Source organism: Balaenoptera physalus, assembly GCF_965194825.1.
Source record: "Balaenoptera physalus genome assembly, chromosome: 3".
Taxonomy (NCBI): Eukaryota; Metazoa; Chordata; class Mammalia; order Artiodactyla; family Balaenopteridae; genus Balaenoptera; species Balaenoptera physalus.
Window position 1 is genome coordinate 89,574,647 of NC_138890.1, and position 25,412 is coordinate 89,600,058.

General features: G+C 33.7%; 1 protein-coding gene across 4 annotated transcripts in view; it reads left to right on the forward strand.

The window, feature by feature from the left end:
* FBXL17 (F-box and leucine rich repeat protein 17) overlaps positions 1-25,412 on the forward strand; it is a 468,543-nt gene that overhangs the window by 281,638 nt on the left and 161,493 nt on the right. The window lies entirely within an intron of this gene.

Here is a 25,412-nt window from a genome sequence, read left to right on the forward strand (position 1 = left end):
ATTGACTTTTAGTCTGACAAAGGAACCTTTTTCTTTCCAGTGCGATATCTGTTGTAATGGAATTGTAATGGGATTGCTGTAATGGGATCTGTTGTAAGAGCATACTATTTTAATAGAATCCCTTAGGATGGATTTAAGAAACAGTACTGAGCCTCTTGTTTTCCATCTTACATAGGAAGGTTTATATAATTTAAACATTTGTGTACAAGTTCTTTCATCTTCAACTGCACAACTGTAAAAGATTTAGAGTTTTTGAAGATTGTGCATTTAATTTTTAGCTGAATTGTATATAGATCAAATCCATGCATCAGAAAGTCTACAAAAAGAGAATTTATAGAGCTTGGGGAGATGGAGTTAAAAATTTATAAGTCTTTGGGACCCTTAAATGGGAAAGATGTGAAAAATCTTTTTTTTCACTTAAAAACGACATTTTAGAACTGTGGGAAACTAATGCTGTAAATTCTTACTTGAAAAATCATACTACTGATTTCTTCTATCACATTTAAGATATGTCATTATTAAATCTTTCAATTTCATAACGCAAAGATATGATTGGCATTGAAATCTTGTTCAAGTTATTTTATTTTATTTTTATTTATTTATTTATTTATTTGTCCGTGCTGCACATCTTGTGGGATCTTAGTTCTCCGATCAGGGATCTAACCCGGGCACTTGGCAGTGAGAACGTGGAGCCCTAACCTCTGGACCGCCAGGGAATTCCCATTGTTCAAGTTATTTTAAAGCATTTTCTTCTGAAATTAATTTTTTTTTAATTTTTTAAATTTTTTTAATTTTTTTTTTATACAGCGGGTTCTTATTAGTTATCTATTTTATACATATTAGTGTATATATGTCAATCCCAATCTGAAATTAATTTCTGATGGGAGATTTTGATAGTTTAGTACAAAAAGCTTAGGCCTTTTTTTTAAAAAACTAGATTTTAAAATTTATTGTGAGACATGTATTATGTTTATCTTACATCACGTCAAACACTTTTTGCCTAAGTTTTTCATTTGTGTATCTGACCTCTTTGAATAGACTAATGGTTTTGAAGACATTTGCAAAATGCTTTTGGGTAGTAGATAGCTTACCTGTCTTTTCTGATAAATCTCTATTTCCTTACTGGATATTTAGGAGAGAGATCTAGATTACCAGGTATGTCTCTAAAGGCCTTGCTGTTTATTCTGTCTCTTGCAGCCATCTATTCATAATTCACTTTCCAAGTGCCAGTTGTTAGGTGGGCATTTTGTAATTTCCTGTAGGAGTTAAGTGTGTAGACAGAAAAAGTCTTAAAATTGTATTGAGAAAAGATTTCAAAACATGTAAATCATTGGTAACACTATGTTCCATCTAAGATGTGCTTAAATTGGTGACATTGCCCAAGATCATAGGTCAGATGTTTATTGTAGAGTGTATGAGGCTATGAATTTCTGTAAGTTCCATTTCTGGGCACAGCACTGTATCAACACCATGGTATGAGAAATCCTTCCTACTTAGCACTCAATCATGAAAGTTGATTAAACATGAGCCTCCTTTGTTGGAAGGAGGAACATTCTCAGGTTGAGACTTTCAATATAAAATACTAAGGAAAAAAATCTTAAAATATTTTACAAATATATATTTTCTGATTTAGAAGTATTTAATCATAGCTAGCAATTAATATAATAATTGAGCATATTTACATGTCAAGGAAAATATGTATCATCCTGTTACATACCTGCATCTGGATACCGTAATTTATTTAACCTATCCTATTTGTGTATGCGGTAATAGAATTTCTGGGTCACAGGACATATTCATTGAAAGCTTTCTTAGTTTTGTTCATCCTGTAATTCTAGGATCCAGTGTATCCCTAGGCATATGTGGTGGTCCATAAGTATATAAATGAAAGGGTGAACAATACTAGACTACACTCCAGAATGGTTTTGCTAATTTGTGTTGTTGCTACATGTGTATCTGTTTCCCCTCAACAAGGTATGAAAGTTGACAACTAAGTCCACAGTTACCTTTTTATAAATAAACTGCTCTTAGAGTGAGAATAGAATCTCCAAATGATCAAAGACTCATAGTGGTGACTGTTTCCAGTGGCTCTGAGAGGGCAGTCATATAGTAGCTGGTTTTTGAAGAGGCATTAGTCTGATTCGTAAGTGCTTATTTATAATTCAAGATTTTATTATACCTAAATATTTTTTAATATTTTGAACGTTTGGCTTAGAGAAACTATAATATAAAGTTTTCTATTTTGTTTCCCAAGATATAAAGTAATATGCTTCAATATTTTTACTAATTTTAAATAAACAATTAAACAATGTCATTTTAAAATTTATGATGAGGAATTCTGGCATGGGGCTTTAGGCACTAATTATATATTCATTTTATGCTGATTTGTTGCTTTTGTCACAGTTTCCAACAGCTTTGAGATGGGGGTTATATTTAAATCAAATCTATGATAAAATATTTTTTATCGAGATCCGTTTTTTTTTTTTTTCTTCCAACTTCAGTTTATTAGAACACACAGGCCAGGATTTTGGTTAGCTTTCTGTGATTATACTGTTGTCCCCAAAGTGTATGAATCAAACTCAGAATTATGCTTGTGTTGATATTCAGCTGTACTAATGAAGAATGATAATTTTTAATAGAAAAGATATTTAAATTCTGGAACTTTATAATAGTGACTTTGAATATTTTACATAACAGTGGCTTTGAATATTTTACGTAACTTGGGTTTCAGAAGAAAGCCTATTTTAAGCACTGTTTTTCCTTTTAGAGCAAAGTTCAAAGTCATCTTATTGTTTTATAACTAGCTAAAATGAACATTTTCTTTCATTTTAAGCTACTGCCAACTCTTTTGTCAAATGGGAATAATATAAATAAATTGTCACAGCTATAGTATTTATTAAGTCTAGTTGATACCAGTACATTTTATTGTATATTTTGTCTTTGGTCAAATGCAAAACATGGTTTTTTGCAATTTGGAAAGGCCTCTAGCTTCTAGACTATATTTATTGAGGCAATAGTTGGGCCATAGGATTTTCATTATTTAAACTTTAAAACATCATTTCATTTTCTCAGTTTATACCACTTTAATCTTATATTGTGAATTAATCAATCTAAATAGTTGAAATAATATTTTGAAAAGGATTTTAAAACATAAATAACCTTTGGACTCTGTTAACCAAAAAAGGGGTCCAAAACTTTTATTAAAGAACAACGAAGCAAACTTGTAACGAAAGCCCTCTTTTCTGCCCTGATGGAGATTAGTATTTGTTGATTTAAAGAGTTAAGGTAGGAGCATTGTAAAATAAAATATTCAAGGAATTTGCATAATTTAAAATTATATAAATGCCCATTTATTCATGAGTATTCTGTTGAAGGACAAAGGCATTTTATTTGTATAAGAGCATGCTGATGGGAGTCACATCATCTTTCTTCTGTAAACTGCACCCCAATTGCATCATCGGTGATTTCCAGTTTTCAGTACATTAAAGTGGGGTGAGAAAGATACTTGTAAAGCAATATAAATAGAATCCTTTAAAATTTTAAAGACCTTTCCCTAAACATTTTTTTTAATTAATTTATTTATTTTTGGCTGTGTTGGGTCTTCGTTTCTGTGCGAGGGCTTTCTCCAGTTGCGGCAAGCGGGGGCCACTCTTCATCGCGGTACGCGGGCCTTTCACTGTCGCGGCCTCTCTTGTTGCGGGGCAGAGGCTCCAGACGCGCAGGCTCAGTAGTTGTGGCTCACGGGCCTAGTTGCTCCGCGGCATGTGGGATCTTCCCAGACCAGGGCTCGAACCTGTGTCCCCTGCATTGGCAGGCAGATTCTCAACCACTGCGCCACCAGGGAAGCCCTCCCTAAACATTTTATTTATTTTTTTTAAGTTTTTGCTTTTGCTTGCTTGCTTGGGTTAATTAATGACATTTACATACATCATGAAATGATCACTATGATAAATCTAGTAACCATCTGTCCCCATACAAAGTTATTAGATTATTATTGACCATATTCCTCATACTGTATATTACATCCTCGTTGCTTTATTTATTTTATTACTGGAGATTTGTACCTCTTAATCCCCTTCACCTCTTTCTCTTCACCTCCCCTTCCCTCTGGCAACCACGTGTTTGTTTTCTGTATCTATGTTTTTGTTTTGTATAAGTGAGAACATATGGTATCTGTCTTTGTCTGATTTATTTCACTTAGCATAATACTCTCTATATCCATCCATGTTATCACAAATGACAAGATTTCTTTTTTTTTTAATGGCTGAGTAATATTCCATTGTGTATATATATACCACATCTTCTTTATCCATATGTCTATTGATGGACACTTAGGTTATTTCCATTTCTTGGCTATTGTAACTAATGCTGCAGTGAATAGTGGGTAATATCTTTTTGAATTTGTGTTCTTGTGTTTTTCAATTAAGTACCCAGAAGTGAAATTGCTGAATCATATGGCAGTTTTATTTTTAATTTTTTGAGGAATCTCCCTACTGCTTTCCATAGTGGCTGCACCAATTTACAATCCCATCAACAGTGCACAAGGGTTCCCTTTTCTCCACATCCTCTAACAACACTTGTTATTTGTTGTCTTACTATCATTGTGACAGGTGTGAGATGGTATCTCGTTGTGGTTTCGATTTGCATTGACCTGATGATTAGTAATGTTAAACATATTTTAATGTGTCCATTGGCCATTTGTATGCCTTTTCTTGGGAAAAAAAAAAAAAGTCTATCCAAGTCCTCTGCCCATTTTTTAATCAGGTTGTTTGTTTTTTTTGATGTTGAGTTGTGTGAGTTTTTTTGTATATTTTGGATATTAACCTGTTATTGGATATATCATTTGCAACTATTGTCTCTTATTCAGTAGGGGACCTTTTTGTTTTGGTTATAGTTTCCTTCACTGTACAAAAGCTTTTTAGTTTTATGTAATTCCATTTGTTTATTTTTGCTTCAGTTTTCCTCTCCTGAGGAAACAGATCCAAAAAAATATTTCTAAGACCGATGTCAAAGAGCACACTGCCTATGTTTTCTTCTAGGAATTTTATGGTTTCACGTCTTGCATTTAAGTCTTTTATCCATTTTAAGTTTCTTTTTGTATATGGTGTGAGAAAGTAGTCCAGTTTTATTCTTTTGCATATAGCTGTCCAGTTTTCCCAACACCATTTATTGAGAAGACTGTCTTCTCCCCGTTGTATATTCTTGCCTCCTTTGACATAGATTAATTTGCCATATAAGTGGGGGTTTATTTCTAGGCTCTCTATTCTGTTCCATTGATTTATGTGTCTGTTTTTGTGCCAATACCATGCTGGTTTTGATTACTGTAGTTTTGTAGTATAATTTGAAATTAGGGAGCATGACACTTCCAGCTTTGTTCTTTTTTCTCAAGATTGCTTTGGCTTTTTGGGGTCTTTTGTATTTCCATACAAATTTTAGAATTATTTGTTCTCATTCTGTGAAAAATGCCATTGATATTTTGATAAGTATTGCATTGAATCTGTAGATTGCCTTGGGTAATATGATCATTTTAACAATGTTAATTTTTCCAATTCATAAACACATTAGTTTGGGTTGTCTTCAACTTCCTTTTATCAGTCTCTTATAGTTTTAGAGTACAAGTCTTTTACCTCCTTAGATTCTCTCCTAGGTATATTATTCTTCTAGATGCTGTTGTAAATAGGACTGTTTTCTTTATTTCTCTTTCTGATAGTTTGTTATTTCTATACACTAGTAACAAACTATCTGAACTCCTGTATATTAATTCTGTATTCTGTAACTTTACTGAATTCATTTATTAGTTCTAATAGTTTTTTGGTGGCATCTTTAGGACGCTCTATATATAGTATCATGTCATCTGCAAACAGTGACAGTTTACTTCTTCCTTTCCTATTTGGATTCCTTTTATTTCTTTTTCTTGTCTGGGAATTGCCATGGCTAGGATTGCCAATATTATGTTGAATAAAAGTGATGAGAGTGGTCATCCTTGTCTTGTTCCTGATCTTAGAGGAAATGCTTTCAGCTTTTCACTGTTGTGTATAATGTTGGCTGTGGATTTGTCACATACGGCTTTTATTATGTTGAGGAATATTCCCTCTATATCTACCTTGCTGAGAGGTTTTTTAAAATCATAAATGGATATTGAATTTTTTCAAAAGCTTTTTCTTCATCTACTGAGATGATCATATGATTTTTATTTTTTAATTTGTTAATGTTGTGTATCATATTGATTGATTTGTGGATCTTGAACCATCCTTGCATACCTGACATAATTTCCACTTGCTCGTGGTGCATGATCCTTTTAGAGTATTGTTCAATTCAGTTTGCTAATATTTTGTTGAGGATTTTTGCATCTATATTCACCAGGGATATTGGCATGTGATTTTCTTTCTTTTTTGTGCTGTCCTTGTCTGGTTTTGGTATTGGTGTGATGCTGGCCTTGTGAAATTCACATGTCAAAAGCATTTCTTCCTCTTCAATATTTTGGATTAGTTTGAAAAGGATAGGCATTAACTCTTCTCTAAATGTTTGATAGAATTCACGTGTGAAGCTATCTAGTCCTGGACTTTTATTTGTTGGGAGTTTTTTTTATTACTAATTCAATTGTATTACTGGTAATCAGTCTGTTATATTTTCTATTTCTTCCTGGTTCATCTTGAGAGATTGTACATTTCCAGGAATTTATCAATTTCTTCTAGATTGTCCATTTTATTGGCATATAACTGCTCATCATAATTTCTCATGATCCACTGTATTTCTGTGGTGTCAGTTTTAACTTCTCCTCTTTCATTTCTGACTTTATTTATTTGGGCCTTACCTCTTTTTTTCTTGGTGAGCCTTGCTAAAGGCTTATCAATTTTGTTTATCTTTTTTAAAAAGCAGCTCTCAGTTTCATTGATCTTTTCTAATGTTTTTTTAGTCTCTATTTCATGTATTTCCACTCTGATATTTATAATTTTCTTTCTACTAACATTAAGTTTTGTTTGTTCTTTTTCTAGTTCCTTTTGTTGTAAGGTTAGATTGTTTATTTGAGTTTTTTGTTTGTTTGTTTCTTAAGGTAGGCTTGTATTGCTATAGAATTTTCTTTTAAAACTCCTTTTGCTGCATCCCATAGATTTTGGACTTTTGTGTTTACATTTTCTTTTGTCTAAAGGTATTTTTAAAACTTCCTCTTTTATTTATTCAGTGACCCATTGGTCGTTTAGTAGCATGTTATTTAGACTCCAGTTGTTTGTGGGTTTTGTAATTTTTTTCTTGTTGTTGATTTCTAGTCTCATACCATTATGGTTGTAAAAGATGTTTGATTTTCCTAAACTTTTAAATCATTTCACACCTAATTAAAATCATTTTTAATTAGTTACTTTTATCAAATATATGTGAAGCATTTAGTGTAGTTTTATAAAAATAATTCTTTTTCACTTTCACATTTAATTTACTGTAGCATTTAGTTAAATTGCACAATCAGAATAACAAATATGATTGGCAAACACACAAGATAATGAATTTTTAAAATTTAATGTTTATTGTGGAAGGTTTTAAACACACATAAATATAGAGAGAATCATATAATGAATTCTTGTGTACCCATCACCTGAACTCAGCAATTACCAACATTTTGCCATTCTTATTTCATTGATTGATCCCCCCAACTTACTTTTTCCTGGAGTATTTTAAATTAAATTCTGGACAAATTACCATTTGGAAATGCTTCAGTTATCTCTAACAGATGAAGATTTTTTAAATGCACACATACAATACTATTATTACAACTAATGAACATAATAATAATTTCTTGAAGCCTCTTTTCAGCTCATTTATTTGAATTAGGATCCAAACTAGGTTACATGTTGCATTTGGTCTCTTTTAATGAATAATACTACTCTTCTTTTGCCTGTCATTCATTTGTTGTAGAACATGAATCGTTTGTCCTGCAAAATTTCTTTCATCCTGGATTTAGCTGATTGTCTTCTTATGGTGCCATTCAATATGTTTTGCTACCTGCCCACCCCCATATATTGTCTATAAATTGATAGATAGATTAGAGTCTCGATTAAATTTAGGTTCCTGGTTTGGGAGCAGTATACTGCATAGGTAGTGCTGGATAGCTCTTATTATATTAAATCAGGAGGCACATATTATCTAGAGATAATGGAAATTTTTAATTAAGTTATAATAGCTAAGATATGTATCATTTAATTTGTGCAAGGCACTGTTCTAAACACTTTATATATATCATTTCTTTTAATCCTTACAAAAGCCTTTTGAAGTAGATGTTCTTATTACACCCACTGTACGGATAAGGAAAGTGAAGCACAGGGAGGCTAAATAACTTGCTGAGGTTCCCAAGCCTGGATTTGGTCTGGTCTCTGGAACTGAGACTACTGAGTCTGTGCTCCAGAGCACCCATTCTGCCTCTTGAAGGCAGTGACATTTCTAAATTACACTAAAAATAGTTAGGTGTGTACCAGACCCCTCCAGTAAACATACTGTCTTAATTCTATAAGCAAATGAATGTTAAAGGGTATACATTTTAAATAAAAAGTACTTTTGAACTATGTTGTTTACCACATCAACCTTCTTTGAAAATAATACCTTGTAAAACCCATATTTATTTTCTTACTGTGATATTTACTCTTACATTGACAAATTGTGATATTTTCCTTTTCCTGTAGTGGAACTTATAGAAAGTAAACTTACTTCCCTTAGGTAAATAGGTAAACATTTCTTTTGCAACATCAAGAAATATAAGCTGAGTTCCTTGAAATTCATGGCAGTTTGTAATTTTCAATAGCCATAGCATTTACAAAAGAAATTATTACAGTTTTTGTTGCTTCTTTTGCTTACATAAGGATGAGTATTCTAGTGTCTTCTCAATCAGTTTGGCTTAACTACTGTAGGAGATATGTTTACTGAGGGAAATTCAACAAAATCCACTTTATGTTTCCTTTGCACATTCTTATCCTATTTATATTTTAAAGTCTGCCTATCTTCATGTACAGTTTTTTTCCCTTTAAATCCCTCTATATTTTTTTTTTAACTTTTTTCTGTCAGATTCCATACCCTGTGAATGAGAGTATGAGTTTTGTTTTGTTTTTTTTTTAAATTTATTTATTATTTATTTATTATTTATTTTTGGCTGTGTTGGGTCTTTGTTTCTGTGCGAGGGCTTTCTCTAGTTGCGGCAAGTGGGGGCCACTCTTCATCGCGGTGCGCGGGCCTCTCACTATCACGGCCTCTCTTGTTGCGGAGCACAGGCTCCAGACGCGCAGGCTCAGCAGTTGTGGCTCACGGGCCTAGTTGCTCCGTGGCATGTGGGATCTTCCCAGAACCAGGGCTCGAACCCGTGTCCCCTGCATTGGCAGGCAGATTCTCAACCACTGCGCCACCGGGGAAGCCCTAAATCCCTCTATATTTTAATACATGCTCTTCATCCTTTTTATAAGACAGATTTTACATCGATATTTCTCTTTATAACTGCAAGTAATTCATTCCTTGTGCCTAAAAATAATGTTCTGCTTTGTTGACATATGCTTATTAAAAGTGGTACATTTGCTATTTTTATTCAGAATTCCAAGTATATACAAGAGCATGACTTGTCTTATCAGTGTGCACCAATCCTTCACACACTCATTCAACAAACCTGTCTTGAGCATCTCATCAAGGATGAGTAAAACATAGGCCCCATGTCAGGTCAGACTCGAAGTCAGGTCAGGGTGATGACATATACTTCATACAGTGGTCACAACAGAGGGAGGAAAAACTAGGAGTCAAGAGCAACTGTCAGTCTGAGAAGAGTCCACTGCTGGGGTCTGACCAAACATAGAATGTAAATGAGTGAAGTGGGTCAAATGTAATCATTGGGGAATGGTGGGGACTGTAACAACTGAAGAATGCATGTCTGATCTAAGGACACTCATATTCACAGGTTTGTTTCAAACACTGACTCAGCCACACAGACTATGGCTAGGATGCCTATTTGTGACTCTGGTAAGGTCTAAGTACATGAAAAATTTAGTGTTTTGAGAAACTGTCTATGTAATAATTCTGTTTAGTGGGCCAAGTCAGATAGACTTATGTAGAATTTTGGGGCCAGAAGTCAATATCTAGGGTTTCAAGCTACAATGAAAGAAAGAAATGGGGGACAAAATTTGAACAAAAGAAATGTACCAAAATCATCTTGGTCCATAAAACAGGGGCATAGAGGTTCCAAGTGAAGGATATAGCAGTAGGTTGGTACAAAGTCTGGCATTCTGCTGGATTACCATTAAGCAGACCAAGCACATGCCTAGTGTATCACCCCGAGAAGGACAGCATCAACAATCTGAGAAAAGAAATTAAAATTAGACTTTGGTCTTTCTTTCATGAATTGTGCAGTTTAGTAGAGTTTTAAATTATTATTATGAAATTAGAGATGGAAGAGGAACCATATTTTTTTCCAGGACTCATGGCCTCTGCATGCCTTAATCTGGCCTGGATAAGCCAATAAAATTGAAGATTCCAAGCATAGAGGAATTAGGTGTTTGGCTGAAGACCAGGCTCAGGGTGACTGGGCATGGATGTTGGAAGGTAGCCTCAGTAACAAATGTGGCTGTACCCAGTTTGTATGAATACACAACCTGCTGGCCATTAAAACTTTTTTCAACCCCAAATAATTCTGAATGTCTTTTTATAATTAATGTTTGACATTGGTTGTACTAGCTATTAAGAGAGATTTCCAAACTCATAGATTTGGGCTCTGTATTAATTTTTGCAATAAACATGCATTTATTCTCCCTTTGTAGGGATTTACAGACATTGATTCTAATCAGTGTTTAAAGTTTACTTTGAAAAAAATTAGGTTGAATGTCTTAAAAGTTATATGGTGTAATTGAATAATATAAAAGTATAAAATAACTTTTAAAGGCTTTCATACAGTTAGTAACTTTGCAATTATTTCTCAGTGGTTTCCATTTTTAAATATTAATCTTTTGAAAAATAATATAATGGTTATATAATTCTTACTATATTTTTATGTATTATATTTTGAAATCAAGGTATAATATCTTTTCCTCTCATTGAATACCAAAGTTTGGTCATGTTAGGTTTATAGTAATATGCCGAATGTTATTAATATCTTCATTATTTTTATATTATATATCAAGAAGATCTTTCAGATCTAATAGATATCCTCAAATATAGAAACCTATACTGTGCTCGGCAGTGTTAATATGGCTCTGTTCACGAACTTTTGTATGTCTTGAACCTTAACTAAATGCTTTAAGAGATTTGTGACTCTTTCCTTGATCCTATTTGGGGGCTTTGTTTACAAAGAGTTCTTTAAATACCTACTGTATGGTTGCTTAACACAAATCATCTAGATCATAGGTGAATCATTTTATGTGAGACAAAAATAAAATTTACAATGGAGTGAAAAAAGATAAACTGTCAGGTTAAATTTTCTTTGATCTGTTTTGTTCTTTGTTTACTTACGATTAGAGAAAAACACCTTGTCTCTTCAGCAGTACTAAGCATCTTTATGTTCATTTGCAACTTCCATGGTTTTCAGCATGTTTTGGTGAAGTCTTTTATTTTATGTGCAGTGTATGTAGCTATGAAAATCAGCAGACTGTGTGTTACTTAAAATTGGGCAATTGACTTAGATAATTAGTAACACTAAAAGAAAGGCAGTTCCATTATTTTTTTTCCCAGATTGAGGAAAACTCTGCTGAAAGGTCCATGGTATCCAGCTTTTACTATATGCTGACTAGTGCCAGAATCCTAACCCAGTTCACGGCAACACATTTTAAAAAATGCTCTTGGTGATTGGATAAGCAGTCTACCTTTTAAGGCACAACATTATATAATGTCTTTCACCAAATATTCAGTTAAGGTAGGAACCTTAAATGAAAAGCTTGATGCTTATCAAGGAGATCATAGTTTTGGGGCTGATTTTATATTGGTTTTTAACTTTTAGTTCAACTCATGAGAGAGAACATGGAAGACAACGTATAACGTTGAGGGCTAAGAACTGTCTGAGATCCCTTTCCTGAAGTTATCTGGTTATTGTTGGATAGTCAGGTGCTTGGAATAAAGATGATAGATGAGATGGAAGATATCCCAAAGAACTAGCAGATGGAATGTTGCGTCTGGGTCAGAAAGCTATTGCAAAGAGTCTGCAGCGAGCATTGTCTGTTTAATGAATAAATTATATCATGTATGTGTACTTTTATATCATGTGCATTAAAAAAATTCTGGAAATATACAAATAAATTTTAAAATATTGATCAGTTTCTAGCTATCTTTTATTATTGTGTATTTTCTTAAAAGATAAAAACAGTAGAATTATTATCATGATGGGATCTTTGAATTTTTTAATGTAGAATGGTCTTAATTACATACACACTCGAATGGCTGAAAGTCTGATAACATCAGCATTGGTGAGGATTTGAAGAAACTACAATTCTCATAAATGTTGATGGGCATGTAAAATAGTATAACAACTTTGGAAAGAAATTAATTCATCTACTTCATACATACTGCTAATACTCTGTGACTTAGCAATTCTACTCCCAGGTTTTTAACCATGAGAAATGAAAGCATATGTCCACGAAAAGACTGTATAAGAATGTTCCTAGCAGTGTTATTAATGAATTCCCCCCAAACTGTGAACATTTCACCTGCCCTTCAAGAGAAGAATGGATAAAGAAACTATGCTATATACATATAATGGAATGCCTCTTGGCAACTGAAAGGTACAATCAGGAAAAACTACTGAAATGTTAAACAAAATAGATGAATCTCAACCTCTTACAGAGTAAAAATAAGTTACTCAAATATGATTCTATTTTTGTGAAATTTCTGAACAGACAAAACTAAGCTACGGTAAAATAAAACAAAGTAACAAAACATATACAATGGTAGTTGCCTTTGTGGGTGGGTATGGGCATTGATTGGAAGGCGGGGCATGAGGGAACTTGGTGGGGTGCTAGGAATAGTCTAGATCTGATAGGGGTTCAAGGTAGACAGATATATGCATTTGTCAAAACTGATTGCTTTTGAGATTTGTGTATTTCACAGCAGGTAAAACTTTTTTTTTTAAAGAGAACCATTATAAACATTGAACTTTAGTTAATGATGTGTATGATAAAGTATTTATGGGTGAAATGTACTGATGTCTGCACTTAACTTTAAAATGCATTAAAAAGTAAGAATGGATAGATAGATACCTGGGTGGATAGAGAAATAGATGGGATACATCTGAGATAAAGCAGAGAGAAAAATGTTAATTATGGAATCTAGGTGGTGAATAATGGCTTTGAGTGAACAATTCCTTTAAATTTCGGTATGCTTCAAATTTTCAATAATAAATTGTGCAAAAATGAGTGTTTATTCTAAAAAAGTTTAGAAGACATACCTTTTTGGAATTTATTCTAATTCAGGCTGAAGATTTGGTAGGATTCTTTAAGGTTTTCTTTTTTTCTCCCTTTCACAACTTAAAATTTTGTCTTATCCAATTATGTCATCTTAATTGCAATTACTTTGTTACCTTTATTTATTTTTTAAATAAATTTATTCATTTTATTTATTTATTTTTGGCTGAGTTAGGCCTTTGTTGCTGCACGCGGGCTTTCTCTAGTTGTGGTGAGCGGGGGCTACTCTTTGTTGCGGAGCACAGGCTTCTCACTGCGGTGGCTTCTCTTGTTGCGGAGCACGGGCTCTAGGCACGCGGGCTTCAGTAGTTGCGGCATGCAGGCTCAGTAGTTGTGGCGCACAGGCTTAGTTGCTATGCGGCATGTGGGATCTTCCCTGACCAGGGATCGAACCCGTGTCCCCTAGCATTGGCAGGCGGATTCTCAACCCCTGCGCCACCAGGGAAGCCCCAGTTTGTTACCTTTATAAGTCATATTTCTTGGTGCCACATGTGTAATCCAGTGATTAGTTTAATGCCATTTATTAGGCACTATATTCATTTCCTGTGGCTACTGTAACAAATTACTACAAACTTGGTTGCTTGAAAGCAAAAATATTTATTCTCTCACAGTTGTGGAGGTCAGACATCCAAAATCAGTTTCACTGGGCCAAAATCAAGGTGCCAGTCTCCCATGGAGGGAAGAATTCATTCCTTTTCTTTCTGGCTTCTGGTGGTTACCAGCATTACTTGGCTTATGGTCATATCACTCCAGTCTCTGCTTCTGGGGTAATATTACTATCTCCTCTCTTGTCTATGTCAAATCTCCCTCTGCCTCTCTTTTGTAAGTATACCTGTGATTGTATTTAGGGCCCACTCAGATAATCTAGAATAATCTCCCCATCTCAAATCTTTAATTTAATCACATCTGCAAAGACCCTTTTTCCATAAAAAAGTATAAAGTATATATAAAGTAACACTTAAAGGTTGCATGGATTAGGACCTGATGTCTTTGGGGGCCATTATTCAGCCTACCACAGGCATTTTTTTATGTGCCAAGTTCTGTGCTACGGCCTAAATAATAATAATTAACATTTAATTGCTTACTGTGTGCTAGGTGCTGTCCTATGTGCTTTACATTCATTTTTTTACTAAGGAAAAAATTGATTTAACATGAACATATTGGAGCATACATTTCTTTCTTGCATATGTCAACTATTAAAGTCCCACAGTGCTAGTTTTCTAAGAAATGTACTTGAAAATTCTATTCGATACTAAATAACCTTGTCTTATTTGTGTGGAAGATGTTAAAATTGACAAGATTGTGAATTCCCTTTGGGAAGAGACTTGTCTTTTCCATCTTTGTATCCATTAGTTAGGGGCAGAGTAAGGGTTAGTAAATGTTTGTTGAATAACTAAAAGCACCTTTGCAAACATTATGAAATGTAACGTTTACAAAATCCTTGGAGATAGGTATTGTAATTTCCAGTATTTTACTGAAAAGACTTAGAGAAGTTCAGTTACATTCCCAACCCCAGGACTGTGTCTTACACATACACACATACAAAACTTTGACAATGTGAGCATTGGAAGCATATTTCTACTGTCCATGACTGATTGATTTTGTACAAGAAACATTAAATTTCAGTAAAATTTTGATATAGCTAAATATCATCTCTGTTTTATCATTGCATTATATTATTAATCATGTGCAATATACTTTTAAATTTTTAACTTTTTGAGAGGCCATTTTCATGTGAATTAAGTCCACAGTGGTATTAAGAAATGGGAGGAAATTTTCCACATGATACCGAATATTTTAACACTTTCTTGAAACTTCAGCCTTTCCCCAGAGATATGTCAAGCCTATCTAGTCTTTTTGTAACTTCTTTTGATCAGATTTTTTTTAACTCATTGATATTATGAATCTTATAAATAATCATACTTCCCTCTTTACTTTGGTTCCTTGAAAGTTTATTCCAAAATCTTATTCCACTTGTAGAAGCTTTTCAGGATGAATCATATCAATCCCTTCAGGGTGAGTATATCCCTAACTTTATTATTTTACTATCCATATTTTCTACCTTCTTAGCCCCTCTCAAATATTTCTTTTGTAGTTTTGTATGCATTTCTAGGGAAATAAGGCTGGATATAAGTAAACAGATGAAATGAATTTAGGCTCCTTAGTAATTATGAAATATATGAATGTATTATTGTATATGTTACATATAAAATGTTATTTTATATAGATATTGGTATGTTTTGTATATATTGTTTTTCTTCTTTTTCCTCTTTACAGCCACTATTTCAACTAATGTGTCCCTGAGTATATATCATGTTCACTGACTTGCTTATACTATTACCCTTTATATTTTCTTTCACCTTTTTCAAAGTATGATGTGGCATTGGATTGCCATTAGTTTTCCCAAAGCCCCAAATTTTGCCCAGTGGCCGAAGAGTGTTCTGTGTCTTGATGAGAATGCACTTACCTTTCAATAATGGATCACAAAAAGGAATTTGTTCTCTAACTTAATTTTTTAATAAAATTCTGTCATTACCAGGGAAACACTCATGGTATCCCCCAGTAACCAACCATAGGAACACACAACTGATCAATTGACTCCAAGCACGTTTACCTGACATCCCTTTCAAACGTCTGGCATTGCTCTTGCCTCTTTATTCCACTAACAACCTTAGAAAACAATCAATTGCCCCTCTCCTCACCTCTCAGTCTTCTTCCTCGGAATATCAGAATGTATTTCTGTATTTACTTGGGTACGTGAGAGAAGTGTTTTGTGTGTAGAGCGGAAATATTAATACTGTTACTCCATTTTGCTACCTGGTTTGTCGATTATGCAGACAGACCAGTAACTATAATAATCAACAACTAATCAACAGCGGAGCATTTAGAAACATGCCAGAGGTGTGCTGTTCATTTTGATTTACGTTTTAAAAATAACATAAAACTGAGGACTGGGGTTGGGAGTGTTGCTTGTTCCTGCTGGCTGTCAGACATGATCTTGCCTGCAAGGTACCTGCTGTCTGAAACAAATAGTGAAATATGCTGTCTTCTTTCTCCATGCTTACTTACTGTCTTGCTTTTGCAACTTTCTGCAAGGAGAAAATGGGTAATGCTTCCCCCCTATGGTTTCTATCAGTCTTAGCGCTGGTTTCATTAGCTTTCCACCACTTTCTCCAAGAACAAAGAGATGTGTTTTCCCTTCGTAGGGAATAGACTGAGGACTAATTCAAGCAAAGCAACCTGAATTTTAGTGATCACGGCATTTCAGGGGCTAGGCTGCTAAAATTCCTTTACTATGTGCATTTACAACAATTAGATATTTTTTGATTGAGATAATTTGTTGATTTACAGCAATTAGATATTTGTTGATTGGGAAGGGAAAAGTGTATTTGTTAAGAATTGTATTTATAAGTGTATTTATATACATGTGCACATCTATACTACATAGCACTTTGAATATAAATTAAATTGCTGATAATCAGTTCTTGTCATTGATGGATAAATTAAAGTGTTAAGAAAGAATCCTCTAGAAGCATATTTTACAGGCAAATGGACTTCATAGTGTCAGGTATCATTGAACTGGCCAGGTGAAGCTAAGTAAGGTTCAATAGCCTTTCTCTGGAATTTTAAAATCTCATTCTATTGCATTTACTTGAATATTATTTAAGAAGGAAATGGGGAGGCCTTTGTTTCGCTATCCTTCAGATAAATAAAAATTAACTGAAATCAGTTGTCATTCTTCCTTTGGGATTAAAAATGTAAACTGCATACTTTTCATAAGAGGGTTCTTGGTTAATGTCCCTTATTGTAGTTTGTAGAAATATATGAATTGTTTCTTTCTTTTTTATTTTTAAAGAAGTGTAAATGTTATTTCTTTTTACTAAGTAAGAAAGTTATCTCTCCGTGTAAACATAATGTACCAAAACAACTAAATGTGACCCGCTGCCTCTCTTTCCTGTAAATGTTAGAGCAAAGATTATTTCACCCCTGACATGACATTAATATGTAATGATATGGAAGAAAATAGGAATAAAGTAATGGGAGTCCCAGAGCTTTGGAAGTAGGTTTTATGAATTCAGCAGTGATGACCCTTAAGCCTCAAAGGGTTCAGAGTTCAATCTAGCTAAGCATCAATAAGGTCAAATTTATGTAGTGTCCTTGTCTTCATCAGTGCCATGTGATCTTTCTCCTTTGGTCTTTCTGAATGAATATGTGGGTAACTTTATTCCTACTGCCTATACTTTTCCCGCTCCCTAACCTAGAACTCCTTCCTCATACCTTCTTTTTCAGAAACTAATAAGAAGCCTTCACCATTTTCTTCTCCCAATTACAGGATTAATTAGTTTTTTATAATTGTACTTAAAATCACCTGTAAAAATTCTTTTATTGGCTTTTGATTGGGCCAGAAATGTGCTAAGCTTAAAAATTAGCGACAAAGTGCAGGCTTCCTGAATATGAATGCTTGAAGCATGTGGGAAACATTTGGAATGGAGAATGTTGACCTGCTTTCTTTGTGTCCTACTACAGCTATCTAATTATAAGCTTTCAAAGATATCAAATTAGGTGCCCTCTTCATTGCATTTTACAAATATAGTTTTTTCATATTGCTAAAACCATTCTCAAACAAAATTTTGAGTGGTACATTGGGATGTTGGGAATCACTGTTAGCTAAAGTGAAACCATTCTTTTGACTTTTATAAATTGTCTTTACTGCTGTGTTTTATAGTCTTCTGAGAATTTGGCTTATCCAAAAAGAGATTCTGTGCCTTCCCAAGTGAGAAGGAAACCTTTTGTCAGCATCTTGTCTGAGTTAACTCCTTGGCTACACAGGTCATGGGAGGTCTCTGTTGAACATCAGTCTTTGGCTCTATCACAAAACTGGTATTGAAGCACAGGCCAGCTCCCCCAGTACAGAGGTTAAAGAGGCAATTAGTCACTACAAAGCCGACTTGTGGCGTCTTCTGGTAAGGAAGTACTTAACTCTTTCCTGAATAATGCCTGAAATCTCATCTTCAGTATACTTTTATAGTCCTCTAAAATAATTTTGTCTTATCCATTTTAAATTAAAGGTGAGCTTAAAATATATGATGTCTGTTGAATTGAGACTTTCTCATCAATACTTAAAGCAGTAAGTGTAATGGGGGTGGAGATGGGCAGGGAGATTACCATCAACTGTATGTTTAATATTCCAACTAAATTTCATGTTAGCTGTTTGGAAGCCTAACAAGTCTGAAATATTTCTAGCTTTACCATTAAAGTTCTTATTTATTATTGTAGGACGAGGTAGGAGTTGGAACTTGCCAGAATTTTGCCTGACTCTTTTTTCAGAAAAGGAATGGCCTCTGATGAATCACAATTCACTGAACTGGACCATAGTTTTATATGTTTTTATATTCCTGTTTTGTTTTTTTTTTTTCAGGGCCTGGGCTTTTGCTTCCACACAGTAAATTTTTGTTACATGTAGGATAATAAAATCTCTTCCACCCTCTATCTTAAAATATGCCAGAATACCATAAAGATAGCACCAGTCTTAACTGTATCAACATTGTGCAATGCCTGGATTCCCCCAGAGATATTGGCTATAAATTAATGGAACCCCAAAAACCTTTAAGGATGGAGGAGATTTCTTAACTTTTCCTATTTCAAAATAACTACATTTTTTTTTTTCCATTGAAGAATGACTAAACTGCTGAATTAGGAAGTCTTACCTTTAAATTTTCCCCTTCCCTTTCTTTCTAGCATTTCCTTCAGTCCTGAAACATGACTCTTTTCAGTTGATTTTCAGTAGATATAGAGATAGTGATATGCTTTTTCTGCTGCTGGGTATGAACATTAATATCAGCCATAGCAGCAAAAATAAATAGTAGTTGATCTATCAAGGTTATAAGTATTATGTCCATCATTTCATAATAATGTGGCTTTCTGATTAGATCTTTTAACATTTCTGACACATAATTTACACTTAATAAAACCTTGTTGAAATAAATCAGAAATAGCTTAGAATCTTTTTTCTGCTTCTTGCATATTTGGAGGCACGCTTAGAAAAAGTTAGCTCAAGTTATTATATAATGGTTTAGTGTAGCTGCGGTAAAAGGATGGAACAACGGCTAAAATTAAAAACAAGACTTTTGGATAAATGTATCTGAAATATTAAAGCCAGAACCAAGTTTATCCAAATGTGTTAGTTTGGTTTCCTCTCCCCTGCCCCCTTGCTTTGGAAAAACGTTTAACCATTTTGTTTCTTAGTAGCTTAAGGAAAATGTGCATTTAAAAAAATACTGCAGGCTTTATTCTATTTGAAAAACATTTTTAAAGTTCTCTAAGAAACATTCAAATTACATTAAACATGTTTTGCTATATAAGTGAAGGAACAAAATATTCCCGTAAGAGCTGGTTTGTGATGGTCACTCCTAAATATTGTTAGAAAATATTATTTTGCTGTTGTATTACTCCTTTTTCAGTGCTAACTCCTACTTACTCTCCAGTTAGGAAACCTACTTAATGCTAGAGACTGTCAGGGAAAGGGTGGTCCAGACAGAATCAGCAGGTGACAACATCTGCTCTACCTCTTCCAAAGGTGTAACACCTCTGTTGGCAGAGATGTAAACCCATAGAATTTACGTTTCAATAACATCTCAGGCCACTTATTGTGGTACATCTTATTAAAAACAAACAAACAAACCACTCTTCTCATTGTGTAATCTTTCACTATCTCTGTGTGCCAAAATGGGCATCAGTTTTCCACTGTTTAAGTAGCAACTACCTAAATTAATCTTGGATTCACTAATCAGATATTGGCTTTCCAGAGAATAACATTTGGTAAGTGAGAACTTAATGAATATCCCAAGAGACTTGTAACTGGTGGAGCTGGTGACATTTTGCATGTCACTCCTAGTCTTTGCCCCTGAGATATATTGTGTTTCGAGTGAACGCTTTAGCACTTTAATTGTAAGTCATCCTTTTAAAAAAATCTCTCTTGCAGTGAGCATCTCTTTTATGAGATTATCTTTAGATGTTTGCATGAAAAATTGACTTAAGCATACATTTGATACTGTGCTGTTAAAGGGATGGAATAGAAGAACGTTTACAAGAAAGTGTACCATGAAATACAAAGGGCGCTCAACGTATCAATTTGATGCCATGTATCACTTTCTCAAAATAGGCTTTCATTTGTCATTATGTACATTTCTTTAAGTTAAAGATAAAAATAACCACTGCATGCTGTGTAAGGTTAAGGTGTCGTGTTACTAGAAAAAGTACCTATGAATGGAATGTTTATAAATGAAATTATATTCACATATAACGGGAAAGGTACTGTTAGTAAATTCTTGAATTGATTCATCTTGTAAATGTTTAACTGTAAATTTACCTTTTTTTAACATAGAAATCTGTTACATAGTGCACATTCTGAAAGCAGGGTATACCTATAAATCATGTCCATTCATTTGCTGCACTGGGATTGGACTATACTTTAGTAAAACTCGATTTGGGGCTTTAGAAAAATCAATCAAATATCATTATTCTTTGTGTAAGATGCCAAATTGTGTTTTGGTGACCTCTGCTATCATTTAAATGACCCGTATATGAGTTAGTCAGGATGAGCTTTTGTAGCACAGAATTGAACCAAGTTTGCTCCCTTGTTTCTCTCTTTAGATCTTGTAAATCCTTTTTATTCCTTTTCGTGTGTGTGTGTGTGTGTGTGTGTTGCAGCCTCTTCTGCTTTTACCCACTTACAATCTATATAACACAGGGTGGTTTGTTGGCTTGTCTAGTTTCAGGAAATGATGAAAATGAAGTTCTATTTCTGAAACCCCCAAATAGATCACTTTTATGATGTGTTTGTATTTCAGGAGTTTTAACGTTTGATCTACGTGTTTATTCGACCTTAAACGTACTTAGCTCCCCGTTGCACTTATTTGCCAATTACTTTATAGCACCGTTCATACTTTTTGTTTTAAATCTGTAGGGTTGTTTTTGTCTTGTTGCATTTTTTCTTCTGCTTGAAGATATATCTATTATCCAAATACAAGAGTGACTTAGGAAAGAACAACCTAAAGTTTATTTAGAAATTCACCAAGCCACATACTAATGCATCTCTAATGGGGACATTTCTTTTCACACCTCTAAGGTGATTGAGCCTGTCCTTTAAAGTGAGATTTGCAAACCAGTGTCTGGCAGCTCCAATTAGCTTCATTTGGATTTGAAACACATCACAAACAGTAACAAGGTCTCCTAGGACACTCCTCTTTGCAAGCAATGTAGTCATATTTCCTCATTAGTTCTTTTCAATTGTCACTAATGCCATGTTCCAGCTTTTGAGTAGGAGACAAAAAACATAAAAATTTGGTATGTATGTAGAATGGCCATTGTTTTCTATAATTCAAGGCTCTTTTGAATTCCTTTGATAGTTTTGAAGCTTACACAGCTTAATTCATTAACCTTTACCCTTCACATAAATCAGGTTACTAGGAATCTATTGCTAGGGAGACAGATTTTTGCCTCCACTGAAACTAAGTAATGCCTTCTCTTCTTTAAAAAAAAAAAAACCCTATATTGCTCACAAAAGTACCTTTTTGCTGTTTTTCATATTTCATCAAATGTTTTAGGTGCATTTTAGAACATTATCAAAAGCAAGTGAGCATAAAATCACATTATTATAAAAAATAATTCTGGATGCTTTGGATACTTTGGAGCAGGTTTTCTGGCCCTTTTCACTGTTCTAACAGAGTTTATATATATATGAACTCAACAGCTGTTACTCAGGAATTTACAATGGTTGCAATTTTTTAATTCTCTTCAGAACCCTGCCAAAACATAAAAGCAAGAAAATAATCTGAGGGGAGGCAATTCAGAATGAACTAAAATATATTTAAATGAACCTAGGACATTTGATTTGGAGAAATTTTTCATATAGGCCCACATTTTTATAAAGAATGATGATGTGGGACTTCGAAGAAGATAGGGGTTGTTTTGTGGTTTCATGCAGGTGAGAGTAGAATGTATGTCTTCTGATTCTTTATGCACTTTTGTTAAAACATGTCTCCTCTTGTTTCTCAGAACTCGGAAAGGTGGTTTAGTAGGTTTGTGTTTGATGTTCATGGGCTACTTTAACCATATTTGATATTCTTCTGTATTTTTCCACTATGCCATATTCCTATATTATGAATTTGTTCTTAATAATCTTATAGATTATTACTTTCCCTAAGGGTATTGTTCTTTTCCCAAGTTTTGTAATTCCTTAGGTTGTCATGCATGAAATAGGAAATCTTTGAATGCACTGACCCATAGAAAATGTTGGTCATATGGTATTCTGAGGTTTATCCTTAGGGATGGTGGGGACGGGTAGGGGGATAATGGGAAAATTTTGAATTCTGGATTCTGAGTTTAGGAATTCATGGCTTACCCCTAGGGACAAAACTATAATTAATCACTGAGATTAATGAATATTCTCCTATTTGATATCTGTGAATAGGAGAGGGGATGGAGAAGCAAAGGTTTTAAATGTGGTCTTTGGTTCTTTCACTCTCCTTCTCACAGACTATGACTTTGCAAACATTCCTCCCTTTTTTTGGTATCATTTTTAATACCCCTTAAAAATTTACATGAATACCTGTAGTCAAAAGGTGTAAATTACTAAGCCTTGTTTGTTGCCTGCATACAGTCTATGCAGTGAACTGGGAAATTCTCTGATGTTAATACACTAAATAAATGTCACGACTAAAGCCAAGACTCTTAAAACAGAGTAGAATTATTTAGAGTAAATGTGGTCGACAGACTTGTGTTAGGGTACCTCCTGTAAATATACTCTAGAATAGACTCTAAAAGTTTTAGAAGGAAAGGACAGTCACCAGCGTGGTCTCTCATCATGACTTGCTGTCACTACAAGCTGCCTGGGAAACTAGGCCTAGACTAATCACAGGGCTTCAGACACTAGCCAGGGACCTGATGTGGGGTTCCATTTTCACCAATTTGCAGTAACAGGATAATATAAACCACTTCCATTTTCAACTCTCAAAAAAATAGCTATTTTACCTATTTATTTGAACCACTCAATTTTGTGTGTTAATATGATATTGAGTTTCAGACCAGGTTCACAGAACTTGGGACTTCTCAAATATCACATCCATGAAATATGTGATATTTAAATTAAAAAAATAATAATTTTTGCTAAAAATCTTCCAAGGAATACTTCTTTTTCCTCCATGAATTCCTATTTGTGGAATAGTTTTATGTTGTGCATAACTTCTAGCACAGGCTGTGATTACAGGGTAATGAAAAGTATTTGGAAAACCTTATGTGACTGAACTTTTAAAAACAGAGCAAGTGCTAGCTTCGGCAGCACATACACTAAAATTGGAACGATACAGAGAAGATTAGCATGGTCCCTGCGCAAGGATGACACACAAATTCATGAAGCGTTCCTTATTTTTAAAATAATTAATTAATTAATTTTTAAAAAATTTTAAAAAAGAACAAAAATCCTAGGTGATCCTTTGTAAAAGCAAAGTGCTTTTCTCTTATGTTTCTCTTTTTTTTTCCTCTAAAAGATATGTACTATACTGTTTTTATTTCTTAATCACGTGTTTTCTCTTGGCTATTGCCTCTTGAGTAAGCTAAATATATGTATAATATCTATTCATAGCTTTTCTCTGTCATGTAGGGAGGAAACCTGATGCTCATAGCCTTTCATCAGTTTTAGGACAGTTTTTATCCAGTGATTGATTATCTGATTTTATGTGAATACTGGTTTTTGTTGCCTATGAAATAGCATTTGATCTGGCTTGTACACTGAAATCAATTTGTGTTATTTGCTGTCTGTAGTCTGCTCTGTGTGTCTTTAATGTTCACATGTGCTTGTAGCATACCTAATATAGAATCAAGTGGCAGGAACACAAATAGAATATTGTATTTGCTTAGAGTTTTTCCATAATCAGATGTAAAATCAGGTGTTCTGAACTATTTGAAAAGACCATGAGAACAAAATAAATGATATGAACATTATTTCTGCACTAACTTATTTCATTTTGTGGTGGTCATACAAAATGTTGGATCTGCTAACTTTTTTGGTAGGTAATGGAGGAGGAAAGAGAGCTATGTATATTTGATACGGTAGAAAGTAGACTTTTTATTAACTATTTATAATATTATAATCATCTAGGGCCTTTATTTTTATCCTTAGTATGTAAAAATTAGTTTTTAAAGTCATATGTAAAACATGGTTGTTGCCTGTAATGTTTTATTTTCCCTTTTTTATGACTTTATTCAAATATTACAGTAAAGCGAAATGACACGGAATTAGGTTTAAAAATTTCCCTTCATAATAAGCTGTATCAATCATAATTACATTGTTACTGTCTTAAGTTTTCTGTTGTAACAATGGAAGAGCTTACCCATTTTTATCATATATCTTTTTTTTTTAAATAGCCAAAAAAATGTTTATTCAGTTATTCTGAGGAACTTAGAAATGTTTATCATTCCATTAAAACAATATTCTATAAAAATATTTTTAAAAGAAAAATATGTCTTCTCTATAACTAATTTAACCTTCAGTAATAAATTATGTGAAGTAAAATTGTATAAAATTTCCTGACATTTTATGAAGATACCTACAAATAAGCCAGACAGCAAATAAAATATCTGAAAGACAGAGATGGATACTCAGTAATTTTTTGATGGATTACACACATAGGTATCAAATTACTTGATCCTTACTTTCTAGAAAAGGTTAATGACTCTTTTTGCTTTTACCCTTTTACTTAACTGTTATTTATAAAGATTAAAACAGGGGCTGCACTGAAGGATGCATATGCCAATGTGTCAGTTTGACTGTACAGGTTTTTCTGATAATTCAGGGGACTGAGCCACGCTGTTAATCATTGTTTTCAAAGTTCATTCAATTCTGTACTACATGTTCCACTACGTCCATTAGAGCAGAGTACACCATTCAAAAACCTTTTAACTGAAATGAAACCAGAAAAGACTTTAAATCTTACATATCTATATTAT